The sequence below is a fragment of the Salvelinus alpinus genome, chromosome 10, assembly GCF_045679555.1.
Source record: "Salvelinus alpinus chromosome 10, SLU_Salpinus.1, whole genome shotgun sequence".
Classification (NCBI taxonomy): domain Eukaryota; kingdom Metazoa; phylum Chordata; class Actinopteri; order Salmoniformes; family Salmonidae; genus Salvelinus; species Salvelinus alpinus.
In genome coordinates this window covers 47,343,410-47,355,444 of record NC_092095.1, presented here as the reverse complement: position 1 = coordinate 47,355,444, position 12,035 = coordinate 47,343,410, and the positions used below count along the sequence as shown (strand labels likewise).

At 44.0% G+C, this 12,035-nt stretch overlaps 1 pseudogene; it reads right to left on the bottom strand.

The window, feature by feature from the left end:
- LOC139532933 (partitioning defective 3 homolog B-like) overlaps window positions 1-12,035 on the bottom strand; it is a 218,788-nt pseudogene that overhangs the window by 42,203 nt on the left and 164,550 nt on the right.

The following is a 12,035-nucleotide window of genomic DNA, read 5'->3' as shown; positions in this document are numbered from 1 at the left end:
GTCCCACATATGGGGAACAGTCTTCCAACATATGGTGAGCACTTGTTGGCTGCTTTTCCTTCACTCTGTGGTCCAACTCATCCCAAATCATCTCAATTGGATTGAGGTCAGGTGATTGTGAGGGCCAGGTCATCTGATGCAGCACTCCATCACTCTCCTTCTTGGTCAAATAGCCCTTACACAGCCTGGAGGTGTGTTGGGTCATTGTCCTGTTGAAAAACAAATGATAACAAACTCACTCCCAAACGCTAGGCGTAAACCAGATGGGATGGCGTATCCCTGCAGAATGCTGTGGTAGCCATGCTGGTTAAGTGTGCCTTGAATTCTAAATAAATCACTGACAGTGTCACCAGCAAAGCACCCCCACACCTCCTCCTCCATGCTTCACGATGGGAACCACACATGCAGAGACCATCTGTTCACCTACTCTGCGTCTCACAAAGACACGGCAGTTGGAACCAAAAATCTCAAATTTGGACTCATCGGACCAAAGGAACGATTTCCACCGGTCTTATGTCCATTACTCGTGTTTCTAGGCCCAAGCAAGTCTTCTTCTTATTGGTGTCCTTTAGTAGTGGTTTCTTTGCAGCAATTCGACCATGAAGGCCTGATTTCACGCAGTCTCCTCCGAACAGTTGATGTTGAAATGTGTGTTACTTGAACTCTGTGAAGCATTTACTTGGGCTGCAATTTGAGGTGCAGTTAACTGTAATGAACTTATCCTCTGCAGCAGAGGTAACTCTGGGTCTTCCTTTCCTGTGGCAGTCCTCATGAGAGCCAGTTTCATCATTATTGTGACTGCACTTGAAGAAACTTTCAAAGTAATTGACATTTACCGGATAGACTGACCTTCATGTTGTTTCTCTTTGCTTATTTGAGCTGTTCTTGCCATAATATGGACTTGGTCTTTTTCCAAATAGGGCTATCTTTTCTATACCACCCCTACCTTGTCACAACACAACTGATTGGCTCAAACGCATTAAGGAAAGAAATTCCACAAATTAACTTTTAAGAAGGCACACCTGTTAATTGAAATGCCTTCCAGGTGACTACCTCATGAAGCTGGTTGAGAAAATGGCAAGAGTTTGCAAAGCTGTCAAGGCAAAGGGTGGCTATTTGAAGAATCTCAAATATAAAATATATTTTAATTTGTTTAACACTCTTTGGTTACTACATGAGTCCATATGTGTTATTTCATAGTTTTGATATCTTCACTATTAGTCTACAATGTAGAAAATTGTAAAAATAAAAGAAAAACCCTGGAATGAGTAGGTGTGCCCAAACTTTTGACTGGTACTGTACGTATGTGCACACACAGATACCATGTCGACCACACACGTGTACTGGCGTACACACAAACACGTTAGCAGTTCACAGCTGAGAAACAGTACCCATCGCTCACACAAACACTATTACACCCACACACATATGAACCAAACTCACTCCCAAACGTTAGCGCCTTTTAGCGCCTTTTCCTCTGGTACCATGGTTAAAGGTTGGTGATAATGCAGTGTGATAATTTGCTAGAGAGGGTTAATGCAGTGGGTGTGTTAGTGAGATGGAAATGTGGTTGAGATGATGATTAACTGGTATTAATATACAGTATGTATTCTGAACTGATACAACATGCTTTCTGACAGACAGAGGTGAGAGTGTGTAGCTCCGGGGAGAAGTTGCCCCTAGGTACAGATCTAGGATCAGTTTCCCATCCCCCTACCCTAACCTTAACCATTAGTGGGGAAAATGCAAAACGGACCCAGGGTCAGCATCTACAGGAAACTTCACCTCAATCTGACCCCTAAAATATTTTACATTTATCTTCTCACATATACTGAACAAAAATATAAATGCAACATGCTAAATTCATTAAGCCCTAATCTATGGATTTCACATGACTGGGCAGGGCCGTAGCCATGGGTGGGTCTAGGCCCATCCACTTGGGAGCCAGGCCCAGCCAATCAGAAATAGTTTCCCCCAACAAAATAGCTGTATTACAGACACAAATACTCAACCCCCCCCATCCTCAGACATTCCCGCAGGTAAAGGAACAGGATATGGAGGTCCTGAGCTGGCGTGGTTACAGATGGGCTGCGGTTGTGCGGCCGGTTGGACATACTGACACATTTTCTAAAACAACATTGGAGGCGGTTTATGGTAGAGAGATTAACATTAAATTCTCTGGTAACAGCTCTGTTGGACATTCCTGCAGTCAGCATGCCAACTGCACTTTTCAGTGGCCATTTATTGTCCCCAGCACAAGGTGCACCTGTGTAACGATCATGCTGTTTAATCAGCTTCATGACATGCAACACCTGTCAGGTTTATGGATGGATTATATTGGTCAAGGAGAAATGCTCACTAACAGGGATGTAAACAAATTTGTGCACAACATTTGAGAGAAATAAGCTTTTTGTGTGTATGGAACATTTCTGATATCTTTTACTTCAGCTCATGACACATGGGACCAACATTTTACATGTTGCGTTTATATTTCTGTTCAGTATAGTTTATTGATTGATTCATGTCAGTAATTGGCCAAAGTCTATTTGCCTGGTATGCCAATCAGTCCCTGATTAGAAGTTAAGATCCAAAACCAGAGCCTGTATTCACAAATCATCAGTAGAAGTGCTGAGCTAGAAACAGATATCCCCTCAATCATTTGGATGCAAAAGGAAAAAAATGATCCTAGACAGCACACTTTATGAATATGGGCCCTAAAGTGTTTTTGCCCTCCAGGCATGGAGTTGAATCACATGTCGCTCTCAAGCTTCCAAAGGGACACTCTCAACCAAAACATGGTTCTCTGAGCTACTGATTATTCCCCCAATGGCCTTCACAGACAGAAAGACATACACATCCCTGGATTAATTCACATATCCATACTGAACGTGACCGTGGTGTTTGGTGTGTGCGTTTGCCTGTCAGCTCCCTGCTGAGTCCAATCTGATGTCTGTGTTTAGCTCATTAGGGACAGGGGCTTGTCTTAATTCTCGTCACTGGCTCTTCTCATTACAGCCCCGAGGGGGACATGGTGTGAATGGCAACCCTGATGGAAGACAGAGGACACACTCAAATCACCCGACGATCACTGCACTGCTGCTGGGTTGCCAGATTGGAGGGGAATTATCACAGAATATAATCGCATTTTAACCTTGTCACTTTGCAGCTGACGCAGGTGCATGGGTTAAGTCCTAGGCCATATTTTTCAAGCATCTCGGGGGTAGGATCACTTTTGCCTTCACATTATGGACAGGGAGGACCTGATCCTAGATCAGCAAACTACTCTGAGATGCTTGATAAATACGGGCTCTGGAAAGCAAGCTAATGCTAGTCAACTTTGCACCAGTGACACTTAATACCTTCGAATATGAGAGTGCAGCCTACATCAGATTACATCTCCAGACTATAAAAACAGCTCTAGGAATAAAAAAAGCTCACTTGGCATTCAAACATTTCTTTAAAGCCAACTAGCCTAGCATTGCTTCCCGTACAACCTGCAGACATTGAATCACTGTTAGAAGAATAGTAATATGAATGGGTGATATTATTGCCCATTCTTAGCATGGTGCTGGCAGTAGTATCTATTTCACAGACACGGGCAGTCTGGCCCTCCATGAGAGAAGTGAGCTGGGTGGCTCGTCCCGCTCTTTCACACAGTATTGTGTGTGTGATGGAGACCCACAGATGGCCTGATCATTATGTGTCCATAAATTAGACCACCTTTCTCTCTTCTTCTGTGAGACAGAGAGAGACAGAGACAGAGAGAGAGAGAGACAGAGAGAGAGAGAGAGACAGAGAGACAGAGACAGAGAGACAGAGACAGAGAGACAGAGACAGAGAGACAGAGACAGAGCCAGAGAGAGCCAGAGAGAGCCAGAGAGAGCCAGAGAGAGCCAGAGCCAGAGAGAGCCAGATAGAGCCAGAGCCAGAGAGACAGAGCCAGAGAGACAGAGCCAGAGAGACAGAGCCAGAGAGACAGAGCCAGAGAGACAGAGAGCCAGAGAGACAGAGAGACAGAGACAGAGAGACAGAGACAGAGAGACAGAGACAGAGAGACAGAGACAGAGAGACAGAGACAGAGAGACAGAGAGAGAGACAGAGAGAGCGAGAGCGAGAGACAGAGAGAGCGAGAGAGAGAGACAGAGACAGAGAGACAGAGAGAGAGACAGAGAGAGCGAGAGCGAGAGAGAGAGACAGAGAGAGCGAGAGAGAGAGAGAGACACAAATCGATATAAAACATTAGGAACACCTTTCTAATATTGAGACCCACTCCCTTTTTCCTTCAGAACAGCCTCAATTCGTCTGGGCATGAACTCTACAAGGTGTCGAAAGCATCCGAAAGGGATGCTTGACCATGTAGACTCCAATGCACCCCACAGTTGTGTTGAGTTGAGTTGGCTGGACGGCCTTTGGCTGGTGGACCATTCTTGATACACACGTGAAAAACCCAGCAGTAGCCTTGGGCGGTATGCAGATTTTCATATCATCATACAGTCCTCTAATTCTGGGTTTTACGGTATTACTGGCATAGCACACAATGGGGCACTAAAAACACAAGAAAAGCCCGTTGGGCTTCTATTACCAGAACGCGAACAAAATTTGAAAAAACGAATAGTCAAAATCACATAGACGCTGGTAGCTAAATGCTAATGAGAGAAAACGAACAAAGTAATTGCAAATCCAGATCATAAAGTTATACAAGCATAGCTAGTAGCTACTGAAAGTCATTTTCGGTGAGTGTAGACATTTACAAGTGAAAGTTAACAAGAAAAAATTGTGCAAATGACCAGCTGTGATGCATTATTTTCTGAAGGAAGAGCAGCATGGGTACATGGAGCAAATGGGAGAAGAACTGATGGCAGAAAGCCACAAGATATCTGATGGCAAACATTTAGTAGTGAATTGGATACAAACACATGACTGGCTCAACTGTTCTGGGGAACAACGGTACGCTTCATAATGTACACATATTTTAAAAGGTATTGAAAAATGAAAAACCATCCCGTGTCTTTTCCCAAATACCCCGGTATACAGTATACTGCCCAAGCCTACCTAGCAGCATTGAGGTTCTTGACACATTCGAACCGGTGTGCCTGGCACCTACTACCATACCCTGTTCAAAGACACTTAAATATTTTTGACTTGCCGATTCACCCTCTGAATGGCACACATACACAATCTATGTATCAAAGCTTAAAAATCATTCTTTCACCGGTCTCCTCCCCTTCATCTAGACTGATTGAAGTGGATTTTACAAGTGACATCAATAAGGGATCATAGCTTTCATGTTTTTTGACTTAAGTACTTTACACCACTGACACTCAGTATGTACCTGCCATGGGGAAGGTACAAACCCATTTCCCCTCCATCATCATTTTTCGCTCCTTCATTTCCATAATCTCTCCCTTTCCTCACCATTTCTTTTCCCAAGACAATCAGGTTGTGGAGATCTGAATTGGTGGTCAGATTTGAAGTCAGATTTGTTTTAAGACAACAACAAAAATGTATCGAGCGAGACTCTTCGGAGCTGGATTCTATCTAGCTGTGTAAATTAGTCCTTATATCAAATCATGTTTATTCAGAAATACAGATGTAATTTCTCATTGTCATTTCCTGTTCCCATTTGATGCTGAGATACCTGACAGTCCCACAAGCTAGAGAAACACAGGAAGATGGCCGCCACTCTGTGTGGGAAAGCTCATTGGGAGCCACCCACAGCCGCACAAAGAGTGGGAGATCTAATTTTAAACACACTACACCTACATCATAGCACTGGCTGCATTACTTTCACATAATGGTGTAAGATGGATGCTCCGGGTTACTGGGTCATTGGTGTCACGGTTTAATGTGGTCCTACTGTCACAAGGGGCCAAACGGAACCATTATTAGCATAGCACTGTCATCATTAGTCTGCCTTTGCCGGTGTGCCAGAGTCACCAGAATGTATCCTGGGTCTGCGACGGTGACACTCCTCCTGAGCGGAAATGAAAAAACTAGAACCAATATCCCCAAAATGTCCAAGTATGACAAGACAAAAGACTGTCCGGTTGAGTACAAGTGAAAATATGCTTTTTTTGAAAGGCGCCTTTACTCATCATCTTAATCACGTCTTCCAGAAGCTTCCCCGTGCTCATTACATGACATTCTGAGGAAGTGGGTGAGAGAAGGACGGGGGGAAGAGTAAAAGAAAAGGATTGTGTCTTCTTTCTAATGAGGTTCAAAACACAGTGAGATCACAGACAGCCCGGGTGATGTAACTGCCCTGCGACCTGTGGAATTGGCTCCCTAGGGAGGGAGGGAGGGCGGGAAGGAGGGTAAAAAGAGGGAGAAACAGAGACGGAGAGTGAGAGAGGGGGAGGGAAATAGAGAGAGTAAGAGAAGAAACATACTGTGGCCTATTAACCAGTATGTGTGCTAGCTACACTATATAACAGCTTTTACCTATGTGTGCTAGACTCATTTCCTCCATTATCATCTCCGTGGTTGGCAGCTCAGGAAATGAAGCTGCTTTTATTTTTTACAGTGTGACAACAAGCAGAGAGCAGGGAGTGGTGAATAAACAGGCTTCCTTCAGAGCTGGTGGACGGAGCCAGTGGGACGCTGGTTACTGGTGAGCACTATCGAGTAGCTAAACAGGCATTCAGTCCAAGCAGGCGTTCAGTCGGCAAGAGTGATGTGTCAGGAGACAGTTTACAGTCTGTCTGTCGGTCTGTCAGGGGAGTTCATTGATGGCGTCTGTCTTTTATGATGGAAATGAATGAGGCTAATAGCTGAGATGGTGCGTCTGGTGTTATACAGTGGGGCAAAAAAGTATTTAGTCAGCCACCAATTGTGCAAGTTCTCCCACTTAAAAATATGAGAGAGGCCTGTAATTTTCATCATAGGTACACTTCAACTATGACAGACAAAATTAGGAAAAAAAATCCAGAAAATCACATTGTAGGATTTTTAATGAATTTATTTGCAAATTATGGTGGAAAATAAGTATTTGGTCAATAACAAAAGTTTATCTCAATACTTTGTTATATACCCTTTGTTGGCAATGACAGAGGTCAAACGTTTTCTGTAAGTCTTCACAAGGTTTTCACACACTGTTGCTGGTATTTTGGCCCATTCCTCCATGCAGATCTCCTCTAGAGCAGTGATGTTTTGGGGCTGTTGCTGGGCAACACGGACTTTCAACTCCCTCCAAAGATTTTCTATGGGGTTAAGATCTGGAGACTGGCTAGGCCACTCCAGGACCTTGAAATGCTTCTTACGAAGCCACTCCTTCGTTGCCCGGGCGGTGTGTTTGGGATCATTGTCATGCTGAAAGACCCAGCCATGTTTCATCTTCAATGCCCTTGCTGATGGAAGGAGGTTTTCACTTAAAATCTCACGATACATGGCCCCATTCATTCTTTCCTTTACACGGATCAGTTGTCCTGGTCCCTTTGCAGAAAAACAGCCCCAAAGCATGATTTGTCCACCCCCATGCTTCACAGTAGGTATGGTGTTCTTTGGATGCCACTCAGCATTCTTTGTCCTCCAAACACGACGAGTTGAGTTTTTACCAAAAAGTTATATTTTGGTTTCATCTGACATTCTCCCAATCTTCTTCTGGATCATCCAAATGCTCTCTAGCAAACTTCAGATGGGCCTGGACATGTACTGGCTTAAGCAGGGGGACACGTCTGGCACTGCAGGATTTGAGTCCCTGGCGGCGTAGTGTGTTACTGATGGTAGGCTTTGTTACTTTGGTCCCAGCTCTCTGCAGGTCATTCACTAGGTCCCCCCGTGTGGTTCTGGAATTTTTGCTCACCGTTCTTGTGATCATTTTGACCCCACGGGGTGAGATCTTGCGTGGAGCCCCAGATCGAGGGAGATTATCAGTGGTCTTGTATGTCTTCCATTTCCTAATAATTGCTCCCAGAGTTGATTTCTTCAAACCAAGCTGCTTACCTATTGCAGATTCAGTCTTCCCAGCCTGGTGCAGGTCTACAATTTTGTTTCTGGTGTCCTTTGACAGCTCTTTGGTCTTGGCCATAGTGGAGTTTGGAGTGTGACTGTTTGAGGTTGTGGACAGGTGTCTTTTATACTGATAACAAGTTCAAACAGGTGCCATTAATACAGGTAACGAGTGGAGGACAGAGGAGCCTCTTAAAGAAGGGGTTACAGGTCTGTGAGAGCCAGAAATCTTGCTTGTTTGTTATTGACCAAATACTTATTTTCCACCATAATTTGCAAATAAATTCATAAAAAATCCTACAATGTGATTTTCTGGATTTTTTTTCTCTCATTTTGTCTGTCATAGTTGAAGTGTACCTATGATGAAAATTACAGGCCTCTCTCATCTTTTTAAGTGGGAGAACTTGCACGATTGGTGGCTGACTAAATACTTTTTTGCCCCACTGTATATGCAATACGCGCACACTTCCAGTTGCACGCGCACGCACACCAAACCTCTGACATTGTACACACACACACACACACACACACACACACACACACACACACACACACACACACACACACACACACACACAGACGATACACTCATTCCTACACATTCCACAGGACAAGGAGTTGATCGCCCATAATGCCAGCTAAATATGCATCTGCCTTTGAGTACCAAAATAACAAGCTGGGAGAGAAAGAGCGAGAACGACAATGAGAGAGAGAGAGAGTGAGAGAGCACATGGAGAATGAACGAGAGGATGAGAGAGAAAATGAGAATGAGAGAGGGAGGGAGGGAGGGATAAGCCAAAGCTCCCATGAAAGTATGGTACGGTTGGAGCTTAGAAATATATAGAGAGAACAGTGAGGCTTCCAGAGGCGGCGAGAGAGATAGAGAGAGAACACTTAATCTCACAGCCTATAAATGTTATCACGGTAATTAGATTGCTGTGTGTATTTTCTACCGGTACCTCGGTGGAGTTGGAAGTTTTGGAAGCCGGAGAGACAAGTAGGGATAAGTTCAATTAACAACTACAGTTGAAGTCGGAAGTTAACATACACCTTAGCCAAATACATTTAAACTCAGTTTTTCACAATTCCTGACATTTAATCCTAGAAAAATATTCCCTGATTTAGGTCAGTAAGGATCACCACTTTATTTCAAGAATGTGAAATGTCAGAATAATACTAGCGAGAATTCTTTATTTCAGCTTTTATTTCTTTCATCACATTCCCAGTGGGTCAGAAGTTTACATGCACTCAATTAGCATTTGGTAGCATTGCCTTTTAAATTGTTTAAATTGGGTCAAACGTTTTGGGAAGCCTTACACAAGTTTCCCACAATAAGTTGGGTGAATTTTGGCCCATTCCTCCTGACAGAGCTGGTGTAACTGAGTCAGGTTTGTAGGCCTCCTTGCTCGCACACGCTTTTCAGTTCTGCCCACTAATTTTCTATAGGATTGAGGTCAGGGCTTTGTGATGGCCACTCCAATACCTTGACCTTGTTGTCCTTAAGCCATTTTTCCACATCTTTGGAAGTATGCTTGGGGTCATTGTCCATTTGGAAGACCCATTTGAGACCAAGCTTTCATTTCCTGACTGATGTCTTGATGTTGCTTTAATATATCCACATAATTTTCCTCCTTCATGGTGCCATCTATTTTGTGAAGTGCACCAGTCCCTCCTGCAGCAAAGCATGATGCTGCCACCCCCGTGCTTCACGGTTGGGATGGTGTTCTTCGGCTTGCAAGCCTCCCCCTTTTTCCTCCAAACATAACGATGGTCATTATGGCCAAACAGTTCTATTTTTGTTTCATCAGACCAGAGGACATTTCTCCAAAAACTATATCGATAACCTTGCAGGTTATGTCGATATAAGACTCGTTTTACTGTGGATATAGATACTTTTGTACCTGTTCCCTCCAGCATCTTCACAAGGTCCTTTGCTGTTGTTTTGGGATTGATTTGCACTCTTTGCATTAAAGTACGTTCATCTCCAGGAGACAGAGCGCGTCTCCTTCCTGAGCGGTATGACGGCTGCGTGGTCCCATGGTGTTGTTTATACTTACGTACTATTGTCTGTACAGATGAACGTGGTACCTTCAGGCATTTGGAAATTGCTCCCAAGGATGAACCAGACTTGTGGAGGTCTACAAAAAAAACATCTGAGGTCTTGGCTGATTTCTTTTGATTTTCCCATGATGTCAAGCAAAGAGGCACTGTTTGAAGGTAGGCCTTGAAATACATCCACAGGTACACCTCCAATTGACTCAAATGATGTCTAAAGCCATGACATCATTTTCTGGAATTTTCCAAGCTGTTTGCAGGCACAGTCAACTTAGTGTATGTAAACTTCTGACGCACTGGAATTGTGATACAGTCAATTTTAAGTGAAATAATCTGTCTGTAAACAATTGTTGGAAAAATTACTTGTGTCATGCCCAAAGTAGATGTCCTAACCGACTTGCCCAAACTATAGTTTGTTAATAAGAAATTTGCGGAGTGGTTGAAAAACGAGTTTTAATGACTCCAACCTAAGTGTATGTAAACCTCCGACTTCAACTGTACATAAAGAGGTGTGATGTATTAGGGGCTCTTTGGTGTTTTCTGGTACAGAACACTGGAATACTGCAGTAGTGTACATCACGCAGAGGACAGTTAAGAAGCTAGAAGACACGCACACAGAACTCTGCCACCCTCCACACTCTTCCTCACTATATCCCTCTCTACCTTCCTCTTCCCTTGATTGACAGCATGATAAACTAATCCCAGTTCCTTCCTGGCAGCAGAAAGCTACGCCCCTCTTCAATAATTAAAACAGAGTCTCTCGTCTCTCGTTATTCCCACTAGGCATAATTAAATCTATTTATCTTATTTCCTCCATATGCATACTGCAGCAGGCGGCGGCAATTTGGGCTAAATCACCTCCCATTAACACTTCGTATTACGAGTTGTACGACCAAATAGATCAAAACCACCCTCCCAGATGAATCTATTGCCGTTAGAACCGCCACTGCCGTCGAGCCAATTCGGATCATCGCAATAAAGACGGCGTTGAAGCGAGCTTTGAGTGAAATACCGTTTAGTTCAGCTGTAGGCCCAAAATGTATGGTGGTGTTATTGATTTATCAGTTTCTCGTTGGATGCAATGCGCATGCAAGCACACACACTGCGTGCACCCGCACACGTCCAGTTGCATTGACGTCCCAGGTGCATGGAAATCCAGCAGCAAGCACAGACCAAATCAAGATATACAGGAACCTCCAACGCAAAGTCTACGAAATGAACACAACACAAAATATGATTACCAATATAGAGAGGCAGAATGGGGAATGGAAGAAGAACCGAGGAGAAAGTAGGGAGTAAGCAAAGAGTGAGTTGAGAGAGAGAGACCGAGAGAGTTAAAGTGGGTAAGCGACAAGACGGAGAGAAAAATATGTTTTCAGGGTGTGAGGTGGGACTGGTGTGATAGATATAATGTTCTCAGGAGCGTCTTCATTAACGAGGGAAGAGTGTGTATGTGTGAAGTGAAAGGTGTATGGTGTGTCTGTGTGAGAAAAGTGAAAGGTGCGTGTGAGTGTGCATCTTTAAACAGTGTCTGGCCAGTCCCGGGTGTAATGCTGCGTCAATCAGACTGCTTAGCCGAGAGAGGAATGAGAGGAGAGAGGGAGGGGGGCACTCCCTCTCTGACAGCCACAGAGTGAGAGACGCATCTGTCACCCAAGGGCGGCACGTGAAATATGGGCTTTATTTTAATTGTTTGCGTTTCTGACTTCTGGCATATTTTAACGATTCATGCACAAAGCGCTAGCTCCAGGCAATTTGTCTTGTCTCCATTTTCCCCCATTTCTGTCAAAAACAAATGAATATTTAACAAGTCAGTTACACGTCTTATTTTTCACACTCATTTGTGGAGGGAGAGAGTGATCTTTGGCGTGTGTGTGTGTGCGTGCAAGTGAGTGATTATTTGTGTTTGTTTGTGTGTGTGTATGCGTTTATGTGTGTGTATGTGCTCATCTGTGTGTGTGTGTGTTTCTCCAAGCACTGTTTGAGCCAGTCACTATTCCAGCCGCGAGTCCAGGACAGCACACAGAATCCGT